Source organism: Panthera tigris, chromosome C2 (genome assembly GCF_018350195.1).
Source record: "Panthera tigris isolate Pti1 chromosome C2, P.tigris_Pti1_mat1.1, whole genome shotgun sequence".
NCBI lineage: Eukaryota > Metazoa > Chordata > Mammalia > Carnivora > Felidae > Panthera > Panthera tigris.
This window is the reverse complement of record NC_056668.1, coordinates 90798145-90824430: the sequence shown is the minus strand read 5'-3', so window position 1 is coordinate 90824430 and position 26286 is coordinate 90798145. Positions and strand designations below refer to the sequence as shown.

At 34.6% G+C, this 26286-nt stretch overlaps 1 protein-coding gene across 17 annotated transcripts in view; it reads left to right on the top strand.

The window, feature by feature from the left end:
* The window catches only part of NAALADL2 (N-acetylated alpha-linked acidic dipeptidase like 2), a 1331477-nt gene that overhangs the window by 314632 nt on the left and 990559 nt on the right, over nucleotides 1-26286 (top strand). For 16 of the 17 annotated variants that reach the window (XM_042998927.1, XM_042998921.1, XM_042998913.1 and 13 more), the window contains one exon: nucleotides 5363-5471. The gene's annotated coding sequence lies outside the window, so the exon portion shown is untranslated. Of the gene's footprint in view, nucleotides 1-1125; nucleotides 1208-5362; nucleotides 5472-26286 lie in introns of those variants that run through there. The other variant, XM_042998929.1, reaches the window with a different exon arrangement.

The window sequence follows — 26286 nt, the reverse complement described above, 5'->3', positions numbered from 1 at the left end:
TTTTAGTCCCTATATTGAAGGATGATTATATGTGCTTTCTCTTTGATTTGGGGCTGTGTTATGCATAAATGTACCAAACTGCATATTAATCTTTGATTTAAATTTGTGAATTTCAAATCTCTGAATCAGAATTCTAATAGATAGTCTAAACAATGCCCATTTACTAAATTCGTAGGTGTGAAATCCAGGTCCATATTACCCAGTTTTTTAATACACAGAAGATCTGAATGCTTTTCCTATTTTCCATAGATACATGTCCAAATAAAAACTCTTAAATGGATATTAAATAAATGTTTATGTAGATTTTAGGCATATGAAGTCTAATGCCACTTTTCAAAAGAGAAATAATGATCATGTAGAAACAATGATTTTTTATGACTAAGAAGTGTGAATTTTCTAGAAGCTGTCAGTCGTTTATTCTTATTTTTTATTTAAAAAAATTTTTTTAAATGTTTATTTATTTCTGAGACAGAGAGAGACAGCATGAGTGAGGGAGGGGCAGAGAGAGAGGGAGACACAGAATCCAAAGCAGGTCCAGGCTCTGAGCTGTCAGCACAGAGCCTGATGTGGGGCTCGAACTCACAAACCGTAAGATCATGACCTGAGCCGAAGTCCGTCTCTCAACCAACTGAGCCACCCAGGTGCCCCAGTAGTTTAGTCTTATTGATTGACATATTTCTTTCCACCTTTATGTAGAGACTCTTCATAGGTCAAATAATTTTACTGTTTGTTTCTTGGTACAGCTACCAGGCTTTCCGCATTAAATATAATACATTGAGGCACATTTCTTCCCAGAAGAAATAGCTTCATCTTGCTCGTCTCTTATCAATACCTTGCTATTATTTTTTTGTGGATTATAACCCTTTCACATCCTAGCCATAGCTGCTAGTCTAGTCTGTGTTTCAGATGGAAACAATCAAGAAGGAGGATTTATTGTAAAGTTTAAACATACATTATTTTGTGAAAATTGTATATATTACATAACATAATTATATATTGTTTTTCCAGGGGGAAATGCTACCTTCCACAATGCTTGGTGGTGGTTTTTCCTTATTTCTACCCACACACTATCATGGAAAGTGCTGTCTGGTCACATCTGAGACTCAGAGCTGGGATACACATGTTGGAACGAATCCTTGATTAGCAGGGTCCCATACTGAGCTGCAGTCTGCTTGCCTGTGTCCCTGCTGAGAATTCTTGTGTAAAGGTTTGTCTTGACAGGCAGTCCTATAAAAACTGGATCTTATCTGCTATATTGCTTTGATATTTCAATCTAAATTGGATAGATTTTACACTTTGACACTTGGTATATTGTCTTTCCTTCGGATATATAGCTTGTAGCTATATTAACATTTACTGAAAGTGCTAAAGCAATTCCCACATCAAAGTAATCCTGCTCCATAGTGTTCTTTCAGAGTAAACCCAAGGTGCCATGTTTCAGGACAGGTGAAACATAATTTCTATCCTTTAATTACTTAAAAATCTCTGTACACACTACTAGTAGTTGAAGAAACTGGATCTGCTATAACCAGGCCAAGTCGTTATGGCCAGGTGGTAATAAATGATTCTCTCTTTATCTGATTTGTAGTTCCCAAAGTTGAGTGTGATTAGAATCAGTTGGAAGTCTGCTAAAAACATGGATTACTGTCTCCATCTTCAGAGTTTCAAATCTGTAGTCTGTATGCGGCCCAAGATTTTGCATTTCTGACAAGTTCCCAGGTGATGCTGGTGCTTCCAGTCCAGGGATCACACTTTAAGAACTGGATTATAGAGTGTTTTCTAACCACAGTGCTTAAGGCTGTGAATGGGCCAGATCCCTTCTGGGGCCCATGCTGGAGAACCAAAGAACTAATACACTGATTGGCAAGCTTATTCTGAATTGGAGCAGATGGTAAATATTATAGGGTTGTGGACTTGTGGGTTAGACAGTCTCTGTTGCAACAACTCTGCTGTTATAGTAGGAAGGCAGCCATAGACAATACAGAAACAATGGATGTGTTTTCTGTGCAGTAAAATTTTATTTATAAGAACAGACAATGGGCTGAATTTGGCCTGTGGACTGTAGTTTGCCAATCCCTGATCTGATTCATCTATGAGTTACTTGTACCTTTCCTGGCTCACAAATTATCTGTATCCTGTACAGTAGCCAGCAACTGTGTGTCCAACTTTGAGCTGAGAGCTTTGGGGGAATATATATAAGAAGCATACTGTTCTTCAAAATATTAGATCACTATAGTATAGTCTTCAAAAATTTAAATCCCTAGGCTGGAAGAGATTTCATGATATGAGTGAATCTTGGAGAATGAGTAGAAACTAGGCAAAAGAGAGCAAAATAAATGTCTTAGAAAGGAAGGCCAACAAGAGAAAATGCATGGAGAGAACACTGTATTCTTCCAAAGGGCAGCAAGGAGATTTGTGATATGGAAAGGATTGAAAATATTAAGAGCCACAGATGCCATTTAACTAGCATTTATTAAATGTTATTAAATGCATAACTAACATTATGCGTTTATTATGCATACTCTCTATATTGGCACAGTGATAGGTCTCTGGAGCATAGCTAACCAAGGCATAGCCCTTGCCTTCAAGAATCTCAGGTGTATCAAGATAGTACAGAATTCCAAAGCCATATACAGGTATCACGAATGAGATATTTTAAAATTCTTAGCTCATAGTGGGCTTTTCAAAGGGCATTAAACTGAAAATGAAATTTATATGGTTGACAACAGGCAACTTTTGTTAGTTCTTGATCAGTAGAGTGGCTTGAAGAAAACTTTAGGAAAAGTCATCCTCCATAAGCTAGTAAAATGGTAACCTTATAAAAGAACGATTGTTAGTAATAAACTCACAGAAAATTTGCTAAGTTGTATAATAGTTGTATTGGGTTGTTGTTTTGCTTGGTTTTGGTTTTTTGTTTTGTTTTTATATACTTATGAAGATCCAAAATTAGTATGTTATGTTTGTATCAAGACATTATAAGAACTCAGGACAAATTCTAGGGAGTGGAACCATTTTGTCTTTGTGATACAGGTATATACCATTTAATAGTCTGTATAAAGAAAAAATCTCCATTGACAAGTAGAGCTTTTTATTTCTGAGATTTTATTCCTAAAACATTGGATATAGGGTCTCAGTGGAGTCTATTATCAAATTAAACATCTAGTGGAGCTGATGGTATGTGTTGGTGTGAGTGTTTGAATAAGATGATCTCTAAGCTTCCTTCTAATTTCAGTGTTCTGACTTTAGATGATATTTGAAAGATCCACAAGGAAAAAATTCAGGCAAGTTTCCCTAAGAACCTGAGAAAACACATCTTGAATAATGCATTTCAAACCATGAAACTAGATTTTATTTCACTTAGTAAATAAAATCCTGAATTTGTGGTTTAAAAAAACAAGGGTTGATCAAAGGCATTATTTTAGACAAGATGAAATATGACTTTTCAGCATCTAAACTATTTTACACAGTTTGATTTTTAATCAAATGCAGAGATACAGATGAAGCATGCCATTTTTAGCTAGTTAGATACCAAGAGAAAGGTGATGGGTAAATTCTCAGGCCTGTGACTTGTAGCTGGACAACTTAGGTCTCCATGAGCATGCCAATATCATTTTTATAATGGCTCCTTCATTTTCAGTGTTGAGGGAGAGCAGAAACCTACATTTGTACTAAGACAGTAATCAATTTCTTGCCCAAGCTTGGATAGAATATTGAGGTATTTTTAAATAAAAATTGAGAATTTAGTGGTTATCTTCAATCCTCCCCATTTCACATCACAGTTATTCCCCACAAATGAGATATTCTAAAATGTCCTGTCTCTATGTGTGTTTGTGTGTGTGTGGATATGAATCTATACTGATGATATAATGTCACTAATCTTGAGCCAAGAACTTTATTTGAAAATAAGCGGGTCCACAAAGCTTCTCATTGCTGTATTGACCAAGTTAGGTTACTGTTATCAAGAAGCTTGAAATTGGTGAGAAAAGAAAAAGAAGGGTTGGATGAGACTTCAAAATTGGATAAATCTGCAGGAACTACCTGAGTCAATTTTTCCTGAAAGCAGAAGAAATTTAAGAGAAAAATCCAGAAATTTTATTTCACTCTGTATTTTGGTAGTTGAGTACTTTATGACACATTATTTACTATTACTTAAAGTTTAAGGGAAATATATGATTTTGAAATGTGGGAGAAAAAATTAGGAAAGCAAAGAGAAAGTAAACACAAGGAGTCACAAGCTTGTGCAATACTGCAAGTTGACTTTGATTGAAGAAAATGAATAATTTATTTGTGGGGAATTTTAAAAGGAGGATAAAACACTGTACAGTTTTCAGATATTGCAAAGCTAAGGTCAAAATATAAAAATAGGAGAAGTAAAAATAAGTAGCTCTATAATTATGGCATTATTTTGTTAATGTCTTTTTAATTTATTTTTGAAAGAGAGAGAGAGAGAGACAGCGTGAGCGGGGAAGGGACAGAGAGGGGGAGACACAGAATCTGAAGCAGGCTCCAGACTCTGAGCTGTCAGCACAGAGCCTGACGGGGGCTTGAATTTGTGAACTATGAAATCATGACCAGAGCCAAAGCCTGCATGCTTAACTGACTGAGCTACGCAGGCACCCCAAAATTATGGCCTTATTAATATCACAGCCCATAAATATGAAATGTAGATAACTAATTTTAGTATTAGGGGATCTAAAATAATAACGAAAGTCTGTCAATCTCCTGAAATGCTTTATATCCATTATTGAGCATCTAGTATGTGTTAGGCAATGTGTTAGGCACATTGCATACAATGTCTCTACTCCTCGCAATAGATCTTCAAATTAACTATTTTCACCCTAATTTTAAAGTGAAGAAATTAATAAAGAGTTACAGAAATTAACCATAGTTACACAGGTATTTACTGGAAGAGCCAGGCTTTTGGTCTTAGCTATGCTCTTTCTACTACACTTTTTTTTCCTTTGTTTAACCCTTTCTCCCCAAACAGATAATATCACCTGGTGTCCAGTTATTTGTTTTCCACTTTATCTTTTATTAGGTTTCTTAGTACATGGCACGAGGTAAGTGTGCCAGTTAGGCTAGCTAAATTAAGGCACATAAAACATAAAAATGAGAGCAAGAGAGAAAAGTATTCGTCTGATTGTATATACATTTGTCCTTGAAATGTTGTTCTTTAAAAAAAATGTGTATTTATACATTTTTGCAAAAAGTGAATAATTTCAGGCTGCTTACAGTAAAAAGAACTGATAAAGTAACTTTAAAAAGGATTAACTAAAGAATGAAATTCAGGAGCCAACTGATAAATTATCTAATACAGCTCCCAATTTAAACTGATCACCTCTGTTTTTTGATTTATGAACAGGAAATGAGCTTTGACTGTTAGGCACCTGGATGAAGAGCCCTGGGTTCAGCTTGTCAGAGTCCTGTAGCCTACAAAGACCCTCTGCTTGCACTAGGATCATTCGATTGAAGTAAGACCTAATTACTTTAATTAGAATGTAAGACTTTTACTCTTGAGTCAACTTTTAATAAGGTGACTTGGCATACCTCTATTATGTGCCAAGAACTGCTTATTTGGGGGGAAAGAATGAGAGCATTATTCTGTGGCAAATTCTTATGCATTCCAATTCCTATTCATCTTTTATTTCATGGACTTGAATACATTTCTTTAGATAGCATTATCTAAGTATTTTAATTCCAGCGATCTATGGGTGGCTCAGTATGTTAAGTGTCCAACTTCAGCTCAGGTCATGATCTTGCACTCCATGAGTCTGAGCCCTGTGTCGGGCTCTTACTGACAGCTCAGGGTGTGAAACCTGCTTCAGATTCTGTGTCTCCCTCTCTGCCCCTCCCTCATTTACAATTTATCTCTCTCTCTCTCAAAAAAAAAAAAAAAAAACATTAAAAAATTGTTTTAAATATTTTAATTCTGTTGTGGCTGTTGATATTGGTATAATTTTCTTACATTTGTAGTATCAAATCATTTTTATACAACTGTAAATTTTATTATAAGTAGTCAAATTAGTCTCTTCTTAAAGTTTTATTTATTTTTCTTTTTTTTAGTTTAGGTTGGCCCACTGATTTTATTGAAAAATGACAACAATACAGTTTGTGCCATGATTCAGCATGACTTTGCATTGCTTATTTATTTCAAGTTTGTACAGGTTAACTTTTTGGAACGTCTGTCTGTATACAGTCACATATAGACTATAAACTTCAATTTAGGCACTAGAGGGTTTTTTTTATTTTTAAAAAATATTTATTTTTTGAGAGTGAGAGAGCGCGAGTTGGGGAAGGGCAGAGAGAAAGGGAGACCATCTGAAGCAGGCTCCACACTGTCAGTTCAGAGCCAATGTGGGGCTTGAACTCACAAATCAGGAAGTCAGGACACCATGACCTGACTTGAAATCAAGAGTTGGATGCTTAACATACTGAGCCACTTAGGTGTCCTTAGACATTAGAATTTTAATATATGTCTAAAGAGAGTGTATTGTTCTTGAAACATTCTGACTTTGAAAGGATGATGCCAGTGTTTTGATTGAAATATGTTTTTCTGTAAGGCACTAGCAGCAGTTAATGTTCAAATGCTGGTTTAGGCTTACTACGCATGAAACTTTACAAGGCATCCATGATACAAAGACCCAAAAGGCACCACAGAACCAAGAGCTAGGAAATCTGAGCAGAGCCAGCATGTCTACCAACATACTTTAGGAACGTGGACAAATCATTTCACCTTCTGAGTATTCCCTTAGTTCTGAATTTGAAGGGGTCAGAATAAATCAGAGAAAAGTGACAAATTTACGTGCCTTGAGTTCCAGCATGTAATACAAATGGATGAAGTATCTGGGTGTGAGACAGTAGAGAATGTCAAGACTGTTGGAAGGAGGCTGTGGTCTCATAAAGCCATTCAGATTCAAACACTTTAAAGCTGGAGAAAGAAGTAAATTGTGTGGTGTGGGGGAGGGGGAAGCAAGAGGAGGATTAAATTTAGCCATTGGATTGAATCAATTCTAGGTCATTTCCATTTCAATACATGGTTGTAAAATTTTGTTACTATGTAAAGCAGTTATGGTTTGCCTAGCATCTGTTGAGCTCTGTATGTGTTCCTTTTTAAGTAATTGAAGATAAACAAGTAAAATAAAATTTTTAGTTTGAATTTCCCCTTTAATTGTACATTAGAATTAGGAACAAAAGTGATTTGACCATAAAATACTTAAATGAAACATCAGTTTATTATTCTGAGGGTTTATTATTATTATTGTTATTAATTGACCTGAAATGAGAATTTTGAATCTAGTACTATAATCTGAGAATAAAATCTAGCCTGTGAGTTACTGGTTAGCAACTTCTCTCTTAATGGGTATAACTTATTAAAAAAATCATGTGAATATCTAAAGGAGAGTCATAGAACCTTTTGGAGACTAGTTTTGTGATTCTTTTTTTTTTAGTTTTTTGATTCTTTAAGTAGTGTTTAGAAGTTGTATTTTCTTTTGATTCATGTTTTAATATTTTAAAATGCTATTTTATATGACAAAATTAAAGTTGTAGTTTAATTATATTTTCTAATATAATATTCTAGCTCCCTCAGTTTTTGCTCTTTTTGCATTTTCCTTTTTATAGCAATGGCATTTATTTATTTCTTTTTACCACCTTTACTGTACATTTCATCAGATGCTAATGGCAATTAGGCAGCGAGCCTAGTGGAAGATGGGAAGTGGGCCAAGTCAATATACTCTGGGGGTCTTATCTATTCTCTTTGGCTTAATTTAAATCAGAATTTATGTCTATAAGAAAATTGAACCCATGACTGTAGGGAGCCACATGTGTTATCTCAGTGACAAAGGGAGAATTAGAAGAAACTAGAATTTTTATGCCCTTGATTGGGCCCTTCTAATAGCTGCTTCTTTCTATATTATTTATATAGCTTTTTATTCAGGATCATATGCATTTATAGTCCCATTCAGGTTACTTCAGGTATGATTAGTTTTGAGAATGGGTGCATTGTGTGAGGTATAAGCATACCTCAGATAATTTTTCGAAGCATTGGTACACACTATTACTTTCTAAGATACATATCCTGAAATAATGTTTTAAAATTTTTTGCATTAGATGTTATAGTCCAGCCATGTTGTGATGACTTTAAATATTCACTGTTCATTTCTTTGATAGCCAAGTCAAACCTGAAGTACTTAGATGTCAATACCCAAACTGATTAGAACTGGTTAGATCTGTTCCTTGACTGACCTACATCTGACATTAACAAAAAATACAAGGTCTTTTTTTTCCCCCAAAACATTCACAGTGTTCTCTGAACTCTACACATATTGTAGAAAATAAGAATAAACATACAACTGGAAATATTAGCAGATATAGTTTAAGGAAAGCTAAATAGGGAGGCTTTCTAATGATGCTATCTCACATCCTGTTAATCTTGTTTATTATAGAGGCATTTAAAATTCACCAGTGTGATTAAGTATTTTCTTTATTCTCTTCAATGAATACAGTCATATATGTTTATGAATAAATTCATGAATGTTTATCTTCAGTGTTTTAGTTATGCATTGAGTATATGGACAAAATAGATGTTTAGACCATAAACTCACTTATTCCTTTATTATCTTTCTAGGCTTAGAGAATTAATGACAAGAATGTCTGATCTATTGCTTAGATCATTGATTCCCAACATAAACACAAAGTAATGCAGAATCTAGATTGAGGTAGTTAATTGCTACTCTTGTTGTATGTATACCTTATCAGTAATTCTGAAGCTGAGAACCCTCAGATTTTAATTCCTTTCATGTGACAAAAGATGCTCTGATATGCACTTAACATAAGTTCACCTTTAGCATTTGGCATTTGTTGTGTGCAAGGCTTTCAAATGGAGTGTTTACTTAAAATTAAAGTGCCGTTGTTTTTAATAACCCGCAAAAAAATGGATCTAAAGTATTTTTTTAAAGACATGACAGTGGATTTAAGAGTACAGTAGCTCCTGTGTGAATATTGCAGTTGTTTGAAAAATTTTGTAAAACATTCTTATTATCAAAATCTAATTTAAGGTTTAATGATGCAGTAAAGTTCAGATGTTCACAAAGAAACCAGAATAATAACAGTAAAAATTTAGCCATAGCTTAGTACAATCTAACCAAAATTTTCTGGTCAATTAGATTTGATTGTGTTAAAGAGTGACAAACTGCAAAAGTAATTAGAAATCATGCATTCATGAGTGGCTGGATGCTGCAGCCTGTTAAAGGCATTTTATGCTCCTTGAAGTTTGCCCCCCCTACCTGGGTGTCTATAAACCAAAGTACATGCAATTATCACACTCTTGATTTTTCTTGAGAAGGTTCTCACTAAACTGCTTAATAAATGTGATTTGTTCCAGAATTTAATCTCTATTTTACTTTTCTAAAGAGGCAGACTTTTCTTACGGTACAATAATAATAATAATAATAATAATAATAATAATAATAATACAAAAAGAAAAAAAAGAGGACAGTTAAATGATCTAACAGCAGCATATCAATGCAAAAATAAAACCTATAAATAGCCTTATAACACTCAGGAGCTGGGCATTTCTAACCCAGTAGATATATAATAGGATCTTACTGATACTCTAAGTCCTATACAAGAGAGAGATAAGGAAAAACACTGATGGCAAGTACCTAGAGGTTCTTGTCATGAGCTGTCCTTAAGAACTCTTACACCCACAATGTAATTTCATCTAAAGAATGGTTTTCTGGTTAATCTCAGTATTAGATTAGCCTTGTTAAGAAAAGATTAGTAGTCTCTTTCTTTCAAAGTACATTTTAATAAAAGCATTAAAATATTTTTGTTTGAGCTACATCCTATACTTAACTAATGTATAATTCCTAAGAAAACATTTTAAGTATTATTAATATTTAAATTATTGTACTGTTTCTGGTAGAAATAATTTTGTGTATTAGACTTTACCCTTAAGCTGAAATTATATTACTTATATTTTCTTTATGGATGTTTTATTTCTCTCAGTAGACTAACTTGAAATAGTTTCCTTTCTAAAGAAATAAAAAAAACTAACAATATTTATGTAGGGAATAAGACATCAGCCATTAAGAGCTAAGTGATATTTTAAGGGAGAAGACCCCCAACTCATCAACTTTTTATTTTTGTATAGATAAATCAATTGTTAGATTTTTTTTGCCTAATTTTATAAATCTTTTGAAGCTTTTTGCATGTAGTTTTTGATGTAAATTTCAAAGATATCCATGTTTAACTATATTAATCAGGTTGGTGGCAATTCATTTAGTACTTGATGCTGAAAATTATCTTTATACAAGTGGCTCCAGTTTCTTAAATAACCGAAAGAAATCCGTAACATTTCCTTGCAAACTTGACATATGGCCTCTTGTTAACTTACTTGGTATGAATTTCATACTTGTGTATATATGAAGTACTTTCTTGTCCTTGAAACATCTTTTTATATTTATGTTTCCAAGTAAAATAATTCTAACATTGATTTTCTGTTTTCAAGCCGAATGTTCACCTTTTAAATAAAAGGTTGTTTGTAACCTGCAAAACACATTCTCTTACTTATATATAAAATATTTACATATAAAATATGTAACAGGTTAATATTTAGAAAAGTACTCGCTAAAATTTTTCAAGGACAATTTCATAGAAATATTTCTGTTGAGCCTATGTTATATGTCAGGCACTATTTGGGATACTAGAGGAACAGAGTTAATTATGCCTTTGTATTTTCCCTCAGGATATTCATAGTTTATCAAGGATACAAATAATTACGTTGTAGTGTGCTAAGGTAATGTGGGAATGTAAAAAGTAGCACAAAAGTAGGATTATTGTTTTTGTTTTGTTTTTTGTGGTTCTTGGTTTTTTTTTTTTTTTTTTGCTCTGTTTTTTTTAACTCCTAAATACTTCTAGCCCAGGTCAATATTTTTGGCTTCAGGTCAAATACCAGGGTGATCAAGATTTTAGAGAGTCAACCTGAAACACAGTCATACCAAACTAATCCAAAACAACCATTATAAAATAACATGTAAGAATTATATGCATGTGTGTTATTACTTTAACATTAAAATATGGAAAATATGTATTTATTTGAAGTTATATGTTATTTCTTATTTACTTTTCTGTTATGAAATTGCTATTTAAGCAGAACAGAGGTAGAATAGTTAAAAGTGGCAATTAGTAATTAACAAGACTAATTTAACAAATAATATGTATGAAATATACCAATATTTTTATCTCGTTCTGTCCTCTAATACAACAATTTATTTGAACTATTTTTTTGGGTTTTTGTTGGCTATTTAAGATAAATTTGAAACTATAAATGGAGAATTTAAATTTAAAAGAACTAAGTAAACAGGTGTTACCTATATTTAATGCAAAGTAACAGTACATTTCTTTCTGTCTCATGATGCAATAGAATATTTTGATTCTTTGTTTCCCTTTCCAGTGAAACTCCTCTGAACTGCCTTCATCCTTTAGGTCATCCTTCTGTTAAGTAACACTAAAATTGAATATAGTTACGTGTAACATTTACTTTAATTTGAAGCTCTGCCCTCATCAAGGCCTCATTACATTAATTCCTTGTATCAGCTCAATGTGATAACAACAAGCTAAATATCCTCTCAAAAAAAGAAAACAAAAGAAAGAAAAGAAAAAGATTACTTAGGATGTTACTTATTTGAAACAGCAGGTATTTACCTGCAGGCCTGTGTCTACAGGCCTGTTTTGGCAGACAAGCTATGTCAACCAGGACTTTTGCTTGTATACATTTACCATATAGGTTAACCCTGTCAAAAATATTCATCATTTTTGAAAACTTCAGAGCACCTTGTATGATACCATAAGTTAAACCTGTGTTTCTCAGGGAAAATTGTTTCAAAGTACGTAGATAATATGAACACATAAAATCAAAATTGGATTTCAAATAAATTACGCTTTTAGAAAAGAAATAGTCTTCTTTAAATTGGTACTGTTTTCTGCTGATTTTGTTGTTGTCTATAGTAGTTTATGAGTTTTTGTTTCAACCTAAACATGAACAACTCAGGTGCAGTCAGCTCATTTTTTTCTAGATTCCTTTTGACCAGAGTGCATCAGATTTAGAGAAACCACCCATAAATGTATTTTATTTTGATCCTTTTCTTCTTATCATCAGTGTATTTCCAAATTAGAGAAGAACATTATCCTTGTCTTACACTTTAAAAACGAATTTATGACAGTCCAAGATTTTAATACCTTTTGTATAGCCAGAAATAATGATAGCTGTCTTGTAGGCTTATGTCTAAGGAGAATATGTTGTTATTTCTATAGAGTCCAAAATCTCATTAAATACTTCTGCACTTTGACATAACTGAAAAATGATCAGAAGCTTTCATTATGAAATCCTCAATTTCACAGTTGGGCAAAACACCACTCTTTGCGCAGTGTTGCATATAAGGTGTGGAGGGCACTTAGCAGGTAATATCTTTGCATTTTCATAAGCTGATTGGGATTTGTCAAAATTCACATTCATGTAGTCTGCCAAATATGTAGATAGAGGAGTGTGGTAGAATAATGGCCCCACAAGATATTCAGGTCATAATTCCTAGAATTTGTGAATTTATGTTATATGACAGGATGGGGATTAAGATAGCAGATGGAATTAAGGTTGCTAATTACCTGACTTGAAGATAGGAAGAATAGGCATGATTATCCAGGTGGCCCCAGTATAATCACAAAGGTCTTTTAATGTGGAAGAGGGAGGGAGAAGAGTCCTTGTCAGAATGATGAGGTCTATGAGACTTAATGAGACATCGGTTGTTCTGAAGATTTGAAAGGGCACCGGGCAAGGAATGGAGGTGGCCTCTGGAAGGAGGAAAAGTCAAGAAAATAGATTCTCCCCTAGAGTCTCCACAGAAGAACTCAGGTATGCTAGTGCTTTGATTTTTCATCCTAATGCCTTGATTAACCCAGTAATACTCATTTCAAAATCCTGACCTCCAGAAATGTAACATAATACTTTTGTGTTGTTTTATGCCTTTGGGTCTGTGTTATTTGTTGGAGGGTAATAGCACGTTAATATAATGGGTAATGTCTAGTTCTTATTTGGGTAAGATACCAGCATTCCTTGTTTTATGTTTTCTGTAGCTTCATAATATCTTCATAAAAACCTAGAAGATTTGAAACTCCATTTTTCAAAACAAAGCACCTAAGAACTAGAAGTAACATTTTGTTGTTCTGATTCAGTGTATCATTGGATATACTGAGAAAAGTGTGTTTGTTAATAAGGTCTGATTAAATCAGGTTTATACTATGATAGGCCAACACATCTATTATCAAAATTATCCTTATGTTTGTCTACATGGTTGTAATCTCTGAATCAGGAAGTGTAACTTTATTTACTTTTATAAAATAATCAAGTGGATGGTAGGATGTGCATTTATTCTTGTGGTGTGTCTGCAGACTAATACAGTGGCTATTTTGACTGAACATGATGTAGTTTGGGGAGATGAAAAAAACAAAACAAAACATATGACTGATCTATAAATACTTTCCTGTTTCATCTAGGACTTGTGAAATTTAGACTCCCTGTGTCCTTTTGCATCCCCTTTTCCATCATGCCTAAACCCAATTTCCTTTGTGCCTATTGTATAGGAATGCTCTATCTTGGTTAAGTACCTCCCTAATACAATTGCATGTGTCTTTCTTTCTGTCATTAAAATAATATAGTTGTCTGGGTTATACTGACATTTGTATTGTAATCATTCTCATTTCATTATCTGAACTCTTAGAAAACCTGGTCAAAGTATTCACAATGTTAAAATTAAACTAGCATTTACCTCAATGCAAAGCACACAATTAATCCACAAGCAAGTGAAAGATGATTGTTAATGCTCATGATTACAATGCATTTAGGTTGCACATATAAGTCACATCACTCAGTGCTGCAACAATACATGTTTCATTTTATGAACTGCAGATCACAGTTGCCAACCAGTAGTTGAGGGAAAAACAGTAACTACTCAAAGTGGATCATCTATGTCATATCCATTTAAAACTAAATAGAGTGTTACTTTTTGCTTCCGTTTTTTGAGCTGCCATATGGATTTTCTGTGTTTCCTCTAACCTTCTGTTCCTATTCCTAAAATCCGGGATATTTTTCATTCTGAAGAGGGTTTTCCTAGGACATGGGAATTTCAGTGCTCAAACCTGAGTAGTGCCAGGCAAACCTGAATCAGTGGCCATCCTAAAACCAGTGGATGGCTTGAAGATATAATGGGTACTCAACCTACCGAAAACATAGTTTCCTTTCCCATATATGTGCTTACAATATATTTTCTGTCTTGGTATATTACACTAAACTGATCAAACCACAAACATAGGAAACATATCTCTTTCTCTTAATGCTTTTTCCAGTATTTCAGTATGCCCTACGACATATTTTAATTTCTTTTTTCTTTTTTGAGTTTATTTATTTTCAGAGAGATAGAGCATGAGCAGGAGAGGAGTAGAGACACAGAGGTAGAGAAAGAATCCCAAGCAGGATCCACGCTCAACATGTAGCTGGACATGGGACTCAATCTCATGACCACAAAATCAGGACTTTAGCCACTACCAAGTCAGATGCATAACTATCAGTCAGATGACTGAGCCACCCAGGTGCCCCCATTTTATTTTTTGAATATGGAATTCCTTCTCATGGTTCCAAAAATTTTAGATAGGAGAAGATGTATACAGAAAAGTCCTCCTTTCCACCTTGTTCCCCATCTTTCTAGTTTCCATCCAGTCTAAAGTAGTTATCATTGTTTTGGTTTCACATTCATCTTTATGAATTACATGCAAATAAAGATACTGGTTTTGTTCTGTGTTGAGTTGTATTGTTTTTTGTTTTACTTGGCAATAATTACTGTGATTTGAAAATAAGAAGAATGGGTACCATATAGTATACAGTCAGAGGTTCTTAGCAATTCTGAAATTCCTCTAGGTAAATATTGCCAGCTCACTACCCAGAGGATAAAAAAAATATCTTGAATTAGGTCCTGGTTTTGCTCTTTAGGTATGGCTCCCTAGTGTCTGTGTCCCATAGATTTTGGCCTTACCCTCTAGAGGGATCTTCCATTTCTATCTCCTTCCTTTTATATAAAGAAAGAATTGGAAAGTATCCACTCATTGGTGGTTGAGTAGTGTTTTATGCCTGTTTCGTCCCAACAGAACGTTGGAAGCTTGGAGATAGTTTATGTGTCTTATCTAGTTACAGTCTTTTTGCGAATTCAATTCTTTCAATACCTTTTATCCCCACAGTGTGTTTGATTTGTCAGCTGTATGTGACAAAAGTCATTTGACTGTCTTGGGTATTCTATGCATACAATTATATTTTTAGATATCTGTAGTTAGTAACAGTTTTACCTCTTCCTTTCCAAAAAATACATTTATAACTTCTTTTTCTTAATTTTTCGGTTAGTATTTTCAGTACAATGTTAAGTAATATTGGTGATGGGGCTTTTGTCTTCTTTCTGATTTTGTTGGTAATGCTTCTAGTGTGGCTCTATTAAGCATGATAGTGGGTTTTGGACTAAGCTGGATTTATTTTATCATGTAAAGGAAATTGCTATTTAAATCTATTTTATTGAGTTAAATTTTTTTTAACGTTCATTCATTTTTGAGAGACAGAAAGAGAGCATGAGTGGGGGCGGGGAGTGGGCAGACAGAGGGAGACACAGACTCTGAAGCAGGCTCTGGTCTGTCAACACAGAGCCTGACCTGGGGCTCAAACTCATGGGCCACGAGATCATGACCTGAGCCGAAGTCGGACACTTAACTGACTGAGCTGCCCTGGTGCCCCTATTTTATTAAGAATTTTAATCAAAATTGGTTACTGAGGGGCACTTGGGTGGCTCAGTCAGTTAAACATCTCACTTCTACTCAGGTCATGATCTCGCGGTTCATGAGTTCAAGCCCCGTGTGGGACTCTGTGCTGACAGCTCAGAGCCTGGAGCCTGCTTCAGATTCTGTGTTTCCCTCTCTCTCTGCCCCTCCCCTGCTCATGCTCTGTCTCTCTCCATCTCAAATAAACATAGAAAAAATTTTAAAAATAGTTATTGAATTTTGACAAGTGGTTTTTCAGCATTAACAAAGATGATAAAATATGTTTCTGGGCTCTATTAATATTATTACACAATTTAATTAAAAGATTTCCTAATATTGAAAATTCTTAGATTTTTGGAGTAAATCTCACATAGTCATGATGTATGATTCTTTTTGTGTATACTTGGATTATATTTGCTAGTGTCAAGATTTTGCTTTGATATTCATAAATTATATTGATTTAAGGGCATATGTGTGTATGCAATCATTGTTGGGCCAGGGGGATTTCCTCTTTAACTTACACTATCTAAGAAATTTAGAGGCATTAAAATTGTGTGATCTTAAAAAACAAAAAGGATTTCCCCATGAAATCCTCTGGGACTGATGTTTTTACATTTATCTCTTTACAAATTGCTCTATTTCTTCTATGTAGGTCAGTCTTTAGATTTTTCCATCTCTTCTGAAGTCAGTTTTAGAAAGTTAGATTTTCCTAGAAAATTATCCATTTTATTAGGAATTTCAGATTTATTTCTGTTACGTTTAGCCACATACTCTATTCTTTGAAATTTATTTTGACTATGTTTTTTTTCTTTTATCACTTTTCATTTTTGTGGATTTCTACTCTGTTTTTATAGAAATAGGCTCATTAGTAATTTTGTTCTTTCAAATAATCAGCTATTGAATTTAATAATTATATTTTCAGTTTTCTTATCTGTTTTTTTTATTAATTTGTTCTGTTTTGCTTCATTGTAATTTCCCATTCCTTATCTAATTCTTGTAATAGATTCTTGATGTATTTTAATTGTTCTTTTTTTATGGATAAAATACTCAAGAATAATAATTCTTCTCTGAGCAATGTATTTAACTTTTAGAATTACATTTTGCAGGAGGAGTGGCAGTTGCATAGTCTATGCCCTGTCCCCCCAAATGTAGTTATATAGAGAGGCATAAAACAGTATGACATGTTTTCCTGGAGCAAAACATTTGAATGGGATATTAATCAAAGTTTAAACTTAGCCAGATTACTGAAAGCCTCTTTACAGATTTAACAGTATATATTCTGATAGTAACTTCTTCCATGCATGTAAGATTTGTGATGTATAATTAACATTTATGTGTATATTTGTGTTTTGTATATGTATGCATCTCTAATAATTTGCTAACAGATTTACTTTCTTATTGGTCCCATTTTCCTTTTAGTAGTTTATTCTAAAATTAGTGAGGAGGGTTAAATGACCATGTTGAGTTTTGAATTTCCTTCTCTTTTATGATCTTAAAATTCATTTTCAAATGTTATATTGATAGTTTCAATTTTTTTATTTATGGGGGAAAGGCAAATATTGCTTCCTAAAATCACACTTTCTATAATAAGTAGGAGTACTCTGAGGAACTGAATAGTTACATAACCTCTCGCATTAGGGACACAAAGAAGGAATGGATGACAGGATTGAAAGGTGTGTGTGTGTGTGTGTGAGAGAGAGAGAGAGAGAGAGAGAGAGAGAGAAAGGCAGAGAGAGAGAGGGACAGAGAGAGACGGAGAAAGACAGAGAGAGACAGAGGAGGCTTAAAGTTGTTTATACATCTGCTCTTCTAGCTATTGTCATACTGTGTTCCAAAAAAAAGTGACTGCTATGGACTGAATTGTGTATCACAAAATTCATAAGTTGAAGCCTTAGTTTCCAATGTGATGGTATTTAGAGATAGGGCCTTTGGAAGATAATTAGATTTAGATGAGACCATGATGGTGGGACTTTCATGATGTGTTACTGCCCTTATAAGAAGAGACACCAGAGAGCTTGCTTCTTTTCCACCCATGTACCAGGTACAAAGGGAAGTCCATGTGAGGACACAACAAGAATGTGGTGTCTGCAGCCCAAGGCGAGAGTCCTAACTGGACACAGACCTTGTTGGTACCTTGATCTTACATTTCCAGTCTCCAGAACTATGAGGAATCTATTCTTGTTGTTGAACCCACCTAGTCTATAGTATTTTGTTATGGCAGCCTGAGTTGACTAAAACAGTGACATTTCATTTAACTTATGGAAGCCTCTGCTAATCATTATGTCTTTTTCAAAGTAGTAAAAAAGATAATGGTTTTTAAGATGGTAGTGATTATAATGGGAGATAGGAAATATTTGCAAAATTATTTTTTGTGTGATACATATGTTTTTAAATGCATATCAAGATAACATACAGACATATAGTAAACTTGTGAGTTTATAAAGTGTAATGAAAATATTTTGTTTCTAATTCAGAAATTATTACTTGATATGCTTAAGTAAATCCTTTAATATGCATGATTCCTATGTGAATGAAGATTGCCAAAGTATGAAATGAGGATACATTAGCAAAATTACACAGTTTTTGTTTTGTTTTGTTTTGTTTTGCTTTTTTAGGATTAGAAATTTTGATTTGCTTAACATTAAGATGTGCTTCCAAGTAGGTTGGCTTAGAATGTGAATATCATTAAAAGAACTTGCTTTGGGATTAACACTTATAACTGTGGTTTTTAATCTTTTTTTTCCATTCTTGTCTCGCTCAGGAGATAGGATTCTCTCATTAATAATGGCAGCTGAGGATGCTTTTTATGCTTCATATCAGTTTATATCACTTAGTCCTCACTACCGTTTTTTGTGAGAGGTTTTATCATCTTCATCTGAAATAAGGAAACAATATATAAGGGCAAAGGTATTTTCCTAATTTATATAACTTGAGAGTTGAGGTTTAAATTATTTCATACCTTGAAGCATTGAATTATTATTTTGTTTTAGTATATGGTTAATGAGCTCTTACCTTAGGTTAGAAATCTGGTCAAATTAAGATCCAACAAAGTTGTTTTTCTCCCAGTGATAATGTTGATACATTTTTGTGAAATACCAAATATGTTCTTTAATAAAAGACTTGGAGCTGCTTCTGTTTTGCTTGTGTCCTAAACATGCGGAATGTCTGCCTCTGAATATTCCAGTTCTGTAAATTGCTGAAGAATTTAAGAGGGTAAGGCACATAGTAGATTCTTAAGAGAAAATGGAAATATTTCCTATTCCCAATGACTACTGGAAATTATTTCCCTACAGTAATTACTTTATAAAATCACAAATTGAGGGGCGGCTGGGTGGCTCAGTCGGTGAAGCGTCCGACTTCAGCTCAGGTCATGATCTCACATTCCGTGAGTTCGAGCCTTGCATCGGGCTCTGTGCTGACAGCTCAGAGCCTGGAGCCTGCTTCAGATTCTGTGTCTCCCTCTCTATGTGCTCCTCTCCTGCTCAAGCTCTGTCTCTTTCTGTCTCAAAAATAAATAAAAACATAAAACAAATTTAAAACCAGAAATTGAATAGTTCATCCTTGACTTCAAGAATCTTTAAGGAATTTCATCAGATTTAAGACATTTACCTAATATACAATAGCTATAATTTGTAATCAAAATGTTTGCTTCTCCACAGTTCTTTTGATGTCTATGATTCCACCTGCTAATATCTATGATACCACCTGCTATGCAGAGTATAAATCTGCATGTCCAGCTCTCTGCTGTTGCAGTTTCTAAGGAGTAACTTTGTTCATTGTTTCTTTATGTAGGCAGAGGTTTTAAGCTTGCAGCCTGCTGTGTTTATTGATCTATTTCTTAATAATTCTATATCAGGCAATCACACAATTCACAAATTGTCTGGGAGGGGAAAAGCACATTAGCCATGCATTTAGAGGCCCTCCTAAGAATTTTAGCCTTGTCTGTTATGTAGAATGATTGGAAAGCACCACAGTGAGACTTTTAAACAAATCAGAGTTACAGCTTTTTTGTTCTAAAATATAAATGTTTCTTTAAGGATTCATTTTGGTATTTGCCTAAGGTTGTTTTCCTCTTCAGTTTGAATAGGGTATGAAATTTTCTAAGTCCAAATTAGGTGATTAGCCAAGCCATATTCAGTAATGTTCAGTCTTTGCTCTCAAATGTGCTTTTTCCATTTCGTGGCTCTGCTGTGTCTGGACTTCTATATATTCCGGGCCAGGCAATGTTCAGCTATTCTGATGTCACCTCTGCTCCATCTACTGGAATAATGATTTTTACTATGTATACTCTTTAGCAAAATCACTGTTTTTACATTGACTTTTTAAGAAAGTTTGTCAAAAGCATGGTGCCTAAGAGCATTAAAGTTATTTAGTTAAATTGAGAAACCTCAGAGCAGAATTAAGATGAAACTATTAAATTAATCCTATTCCTTTATGTTCAAATACATGCAGCTGGCACTGTATTCTGTCATGAAAAGATAGAGCACTTCTTTGCAATGAAGGAGAAACTGGCATATGAGGGCAGAGGAGTAGGTGAATTTTGAAATAAAGCTGGTACTGCAATGTCCGATTTGCTCTGATTCCTGATCTCACAGCCACAGTGTGCTATTTGTACTCAGACATGCCCAGACCTCTCATGTCTCCCTGCCTGTGACCATGTTAGAGCCCCCTTCTCAATCCTACTTACATGGAAAACTTCAATCTCCTATTTTTCAAGATTCCTGACAGTTCCTTTTGTTTCCTGACACCTCAGGCTTCAAGAAAGACCCTCTCATCTCTGTCTCCCTATACTAACTCCAGTGCATTTCTATTTTAGCATTTTTTCACAAAATTATTTCCTCTGTACATATGTTTTTTTTCATAAACACTAAAGTCTTTGAAGGCAATAGTATTTTGTTGTTGTTGTTTTTGTTGTTTTTTATGATCAACTGCTTTCGCTAAGGTAGGGAAGTTCCAATACTTGATGTAAGCCCTCGAATCCAGAGAAGTAAAGGCAAAGCAACTTTGTTCTGCATAAAAATAGTTGCAATATTTTGGGTAGGTGGCAACACAGAGACCAAATATAGAGATACCATGGCTCAAGCAGCCAGTGAGCAAGGCTGGGACATAATTGAGGGGATGGGTCATGGTAAACTGGTACTGTGGTTAGATGCTTAACCATACACACTTTGAAAAATAGACATGGCTTAGGAGCATTTTAGAAGTGGGAGTCTATGGCATGTGAAATGTTCACTTTCTCTGACTTTTCTACAAAATACTCAGTCTCTTTTGTTCACCAGTGATTTTGCTGCTCAAGGATATTTTGGGGAAACAAAAAGAGATACTATGGTTTTCCTTCAAGGTTGGCCTGGGGTGAAAGCAGAGATAACATGTCCGGGGATAGCCAGACATACAGTTTAGAGTGAAAACCTCAGTACCAGCAGAATACCTGGGGGCATGATGTTACTCAATGAAGGAATTAATCAAGGAATGGATGATGCATTTTTAGCAAAATGCAGGAGGAGCCACTCAAGTAACTGATTTATTTTATTTTTTTCAGAAATCAAAACTTCTTTAAAATTAGCAAGGGGAGGGAATGGCACAGAAGAGCCTGAAGAGTCACTCCCATTATTCTTTGCAGCTGCAAAAGCAGAGGTTATAGGTTGGCACTGAGGGTGCCAAGTACTTGCCTTAAGATTCAATAAATCACAGCAAAGACCAGCAAGGGCCCCTGTCCTGGCTCCTTTTAGTCCTCAAAAAGAGACAAATAACCATGGTGCCTCAGTTCTGCATGTTAGCACTTTTTCTCTCTCTCTTGATGAAACACAAACCTTCCCAGGATGTAATATATTTTATGCCTTCAAAGGAGGCAGCATGATTTAGTGAAAGACAACAGAGGTCATATGTTTGGATCCTTGCACCAACACGTTCTCACCTTCGTTAATTATCTTCAGCATAACTAATGGAATAATATATAAGACTAAGCTGGAGCCAGGGATATAATAGATGCTCAGTTAGCTCTTTCTTCCTCTGTCACCTGCAGTCTTAGAATAAGAAGTCTTCAGCAACATTCCAAGAGTGCCTGTTGATAGAGTGGGTGAAGTACATGTACAGGGGCGCCCTGGAGGCAGGGATGAATACCTGAAAAGGGGGAGCCTCAGACTTAGACAAAAACAAAAACAAAAACCCTCTTTTCCAGTTTTGCCTTAGGCTTGCCTTTGGGCTACACTTTTGTCTTGTTGTAATTAGCTGCTTGGTTGTAAAAGGAAACCTGTCCAGAAACACAGCTTCATGCTTATTCATTCCCTGTTTAAACTATGAAGATTGCTAGAGAGTGAATGTGTCCCCCTAAAATTTGTATGTTGAAATCCTAGTCCCCAACATGATGGTATGAGGGAGTGGGGACTTTTGGTGGTGGTGGGACATGACATGACTGTGTCATGAGGGTGGAGCCTTGTGGTTGGGATGAGTGCCCTCATAAAAGAGACCAACTGTAGATAGCTGGCTCACCCCTTCAACCATGTGAGAACACAGACACAGGTGCTGTCTGTGATCCAGAAAATGGGTCCTCACCAGACACTGAATCTGCCAGCATCCTGATCTTGGAGTTTCTAGCCTCCAGAACTGTGAGAAATTTCTATTGTTTATAAGCCACCAATTTATGGTATTTTGTTATAGCAGCCTGAGCGGACTAAGAGGTATTTCCAGATTGTTGTTGAATGGCTTAAAGGTCTTGTAACGTGGATGAATATTCAGTCTGTCTAAGGATGGTTTTAACAGATTATTTTCATTTGCATCATGAAAAAGCAGATACTTTTTTCATACTGCTGCATCATGTTGTTTAAAAAAAAAGCAACATTTTACAGTAAGATTAATTGCTTGTTTCTTCCTTGGCCATATCCAGACTGTGTTCTTTATTTATGAAATTCTTAAGTCTGTAATTTATAATAGGTTTTAGAAAAATGTGTGTGTAAAAATAATGCCAGCAAACATTATATTTAGTTATGATAGTAGTTTCATCCACATATTTTTTTCTTTTGTCAGTAGAAAGTATAAGATTTGTTTCTCAAGAAATTTAGAATGAACTACAAAATCTGTTCTACATTTATGCTATCAAAATTATTTGTATATTTGGCAGCTGGGATTAACCTACTATTTGCATTATTCCATAATGGCTTCACTCAATGCTATGCTGTTAATTTGTATTCAGTCAGTTTATCTGGAATGATTCAGATGTTTTAAATGTATTTGTTTTTAGACAGCAAGAAAAAAAAAGATCGTGTATTCTTTTCACAATTTACATAAAAGATCCAGATGCAAGTTTATTTGCTTGTGCAAATTATTCCCATGCTTCTTAAGGGACAGAATTCTCATTTCCCACCCAGATTAATTTGAACATGGTGTGTTGCTTTATTAATTGGTAACGATGCAGTTGTAAAGATGCCTGTGTTTCCTTGAAGTCTCCTGTTAGCTCTTGGAAAAGAGGGGTATGCAAAAGGTAGAAGCAGGAATTGTGTGTACTATATACATGGATAGCTTAGAGGTTTATTAAAGATTCATTTGCAGTTAAAGTTAATTTTTATCATCAATCAATGAATCTGTTGGAAGTTTAGAAATAGTGCCAGACCAGATCTAGTAAGATGTTTCTTCTCTTATGCTACAAAATACAGTAATGATAACTTTTATTTGACTAATTCTATATTGTCTACAAAACATTTCAAGTGCCTTATTTAAACCTCCAATTCCCTGTAAAGTAGATAGAGCAGGCAATAATTTTCTTCCGTTTTTACACCCAAGGAGGCTGCTTCTCTGAGGGGTAAAGCTGCAGAAAACAATGGAAAAGCTGTAGTCAGCACCCATAGGACTTCTCTCTCCACTATTTCCCTTACATCTCCATGTTGGCTGAAGCCTGTGCAAGGCACCACACTGCCAATCATTTCTCTTCTTGTTTGCAAAGAAGCCACACCACCCAGAAGTTATGATAGTGATTCCGCAGTGAAATTGAAAAAGACAGGTGAGCTTTCTAACCTAATGTTAAATTTCTCAGGTCCCAATATTGAGTACTTTGGCTGGATTTACAGACACAGAGAAATCATTTATTCACTCAATGGGGAACTGTGATAGGCACTGTGGGCAATACAAAGAATCCCCAGATTTAGTGTGATCCTTGATTTGTTTTTATATTTATTTGTGGTGGAGAATTTCCTTACGCATGTGTGTAAAAGATCATTGAGAACAAGTTACAGAGCTTTGTTAGGAACCCAGCTACGTGTTTAACATGTGGATAGGCACTGGCTGGTCTCTGCCAGGCTCTTGCTGTCATTGTTGCTTCCTTCTAGGTATGTAGGTTAAATTTTATAACGCAGCCATTTATAATAGATTTTTGGCTATAACTTTGGGTTGGCAATATTATGAACATGGACATTCAATCCTGTTCGAGAAGAAATTTTCCCAGGGTCACCTGGGTGGCTCAATCGGTTAAGTGTCCAACTTTGGCTCAGGTCATGATCTCGTAGTTTGTGAGATCAAGCCCCTCACCAGTCTGTCTGCTGTCAGCACAGAGCCTGCTTTAGATCATCTGCATCCCTCTCTCTCTGCCCCTATGCTGCTCCTGTTTTCTCTCTCTCAAAAATAAATAAACATTAAAAAAATTCCCATGATACAGTTAGTTAAACTATACATTCTTTTATTTAATTGTATTCAATTGTATCCATTTTCTGCTCTTTGTGATTGTTCAAGTCTAGTAAACAAGAGACAAAGATAAAGGGAATTGTACCTTTTTTGGGCAAAACTAGCGTGTGCTTTCTTAATTCCTCATGATGTCCAAATAGCTAATACAGTATCCAAGGGTTTTTCATGGTACCTTTTATTTTATTTTATTTTATTTTATTTATTTTATTTTTATTTTTATTTTTTAATGTTTATTTATTTTTGAGAGAGGGAGAAAGAGACAGAGCATGAGCTGGGGAGGGGCAGAGAGAGAGAGGGAGACACAGAATCTGAAACAGGCTCCAGGCTCTGAGCTGTCAGCATGGAGCCCTACGCCGGGCTCAAATTCGGGAACAGTGACATCATGACCTGAGCTGAAGTCAGATACTTAACCAACTGACTAATTTAACTAACTGACTAGTTAAATATAACTTTCCTTTTCCAGTGTCAGATTCAAAATCCTTTTCACATAATAGCACACACTACAGTCTAACCCCTAGTTTCACATGTCATATTGTCTTAAAGCCCTTCTACTTCTAAGGAAAACAATTGTTCCACATGAATGGTGCTATGCCAGAATCCATTTTCAGTTGGTTAGTAGTATCTGCTTTATAATGGTAATTGAATTTGCTTATTCTGATTTAAAAAATTTCATGAAACTCCTGTTTATGGATTATTTTATTAAAACTGTTTGACATTATTCGCATTGATGATAGTTGGAAAACATAACTCACCAGCAAGTTTTCATAGTAACTAGAGGCCAACAAGCTCCTATTTGGGGGGAAAAAACTAAATGCGAAATAAAAATATTTTAATGTCTTACATTAGAAAAATAGCAAATTAAGGATTATTTACAACATTCTAGAAGCAAGTTTTGAGAGCATTTGTTTGGGTTATGTGTAAATCGGCATATTTATTATAATTTTATGACTTAAATTTATATTTGAATTTATATTTGAATTCCTGTTCCATGTTTCACTTTGCTGGTAAATATCATATTTCAGTTTTTAGAAAGTTTCACATCTCTGGGTCTATATGTTCAAGTTATACCTTCTGAATCTTTAGTAAAATATATCAAATATTTTTAAAGACCTATTAATTTTTTAATGAAAGAAGACGATATGTCTGGGGAAATAGTCATGCTATACATGTATCTTCTAATTTATTTGGAATCTCATATACACCAGTGGAGTAATTTATGTGGAGTCTCATATATAACTGTTGAATAATTTAAAATGATTTTGAGGTCATTTTGTTACATGAAAAACATTTTTCACTTAAAAGTCTGACATTTAAAATGTAGTAATTAAAAATAAATCTTTTGTAATATCAAGAAACTACAGGGACACATTTTTGAAAGAAAATAATTTGTAATTTTGTATATTGTGAAAGTATATCCTTTCTTATTTTGTGGGAGCTGGAAACAGTGAGGAAGAGAGTGGTAAATTGGTAAGAGAAAGGGAAAGAGTCACAGAGTTGAAACAGTTTTTAAATTCACCATTGCAACCATTTGAAATTAAATGCCCTGCTGAAAAATATTGACAGTTAAGAAAAATCTCTTATTTGTCCCATATTTAAATGCTGAGAGGTATCATTGTTATGTGATTGTAGTAATATTGCCAGGATATAGGGTCCTCTTTCTTTCAAATCTTGAAATGATTATTCAGGGTTCTATAATTTCAAGGATGGATAGATTACTGCCACTTGTGTTTATTGTATAGATGATGCAACAAAATAGTATAACCTTTT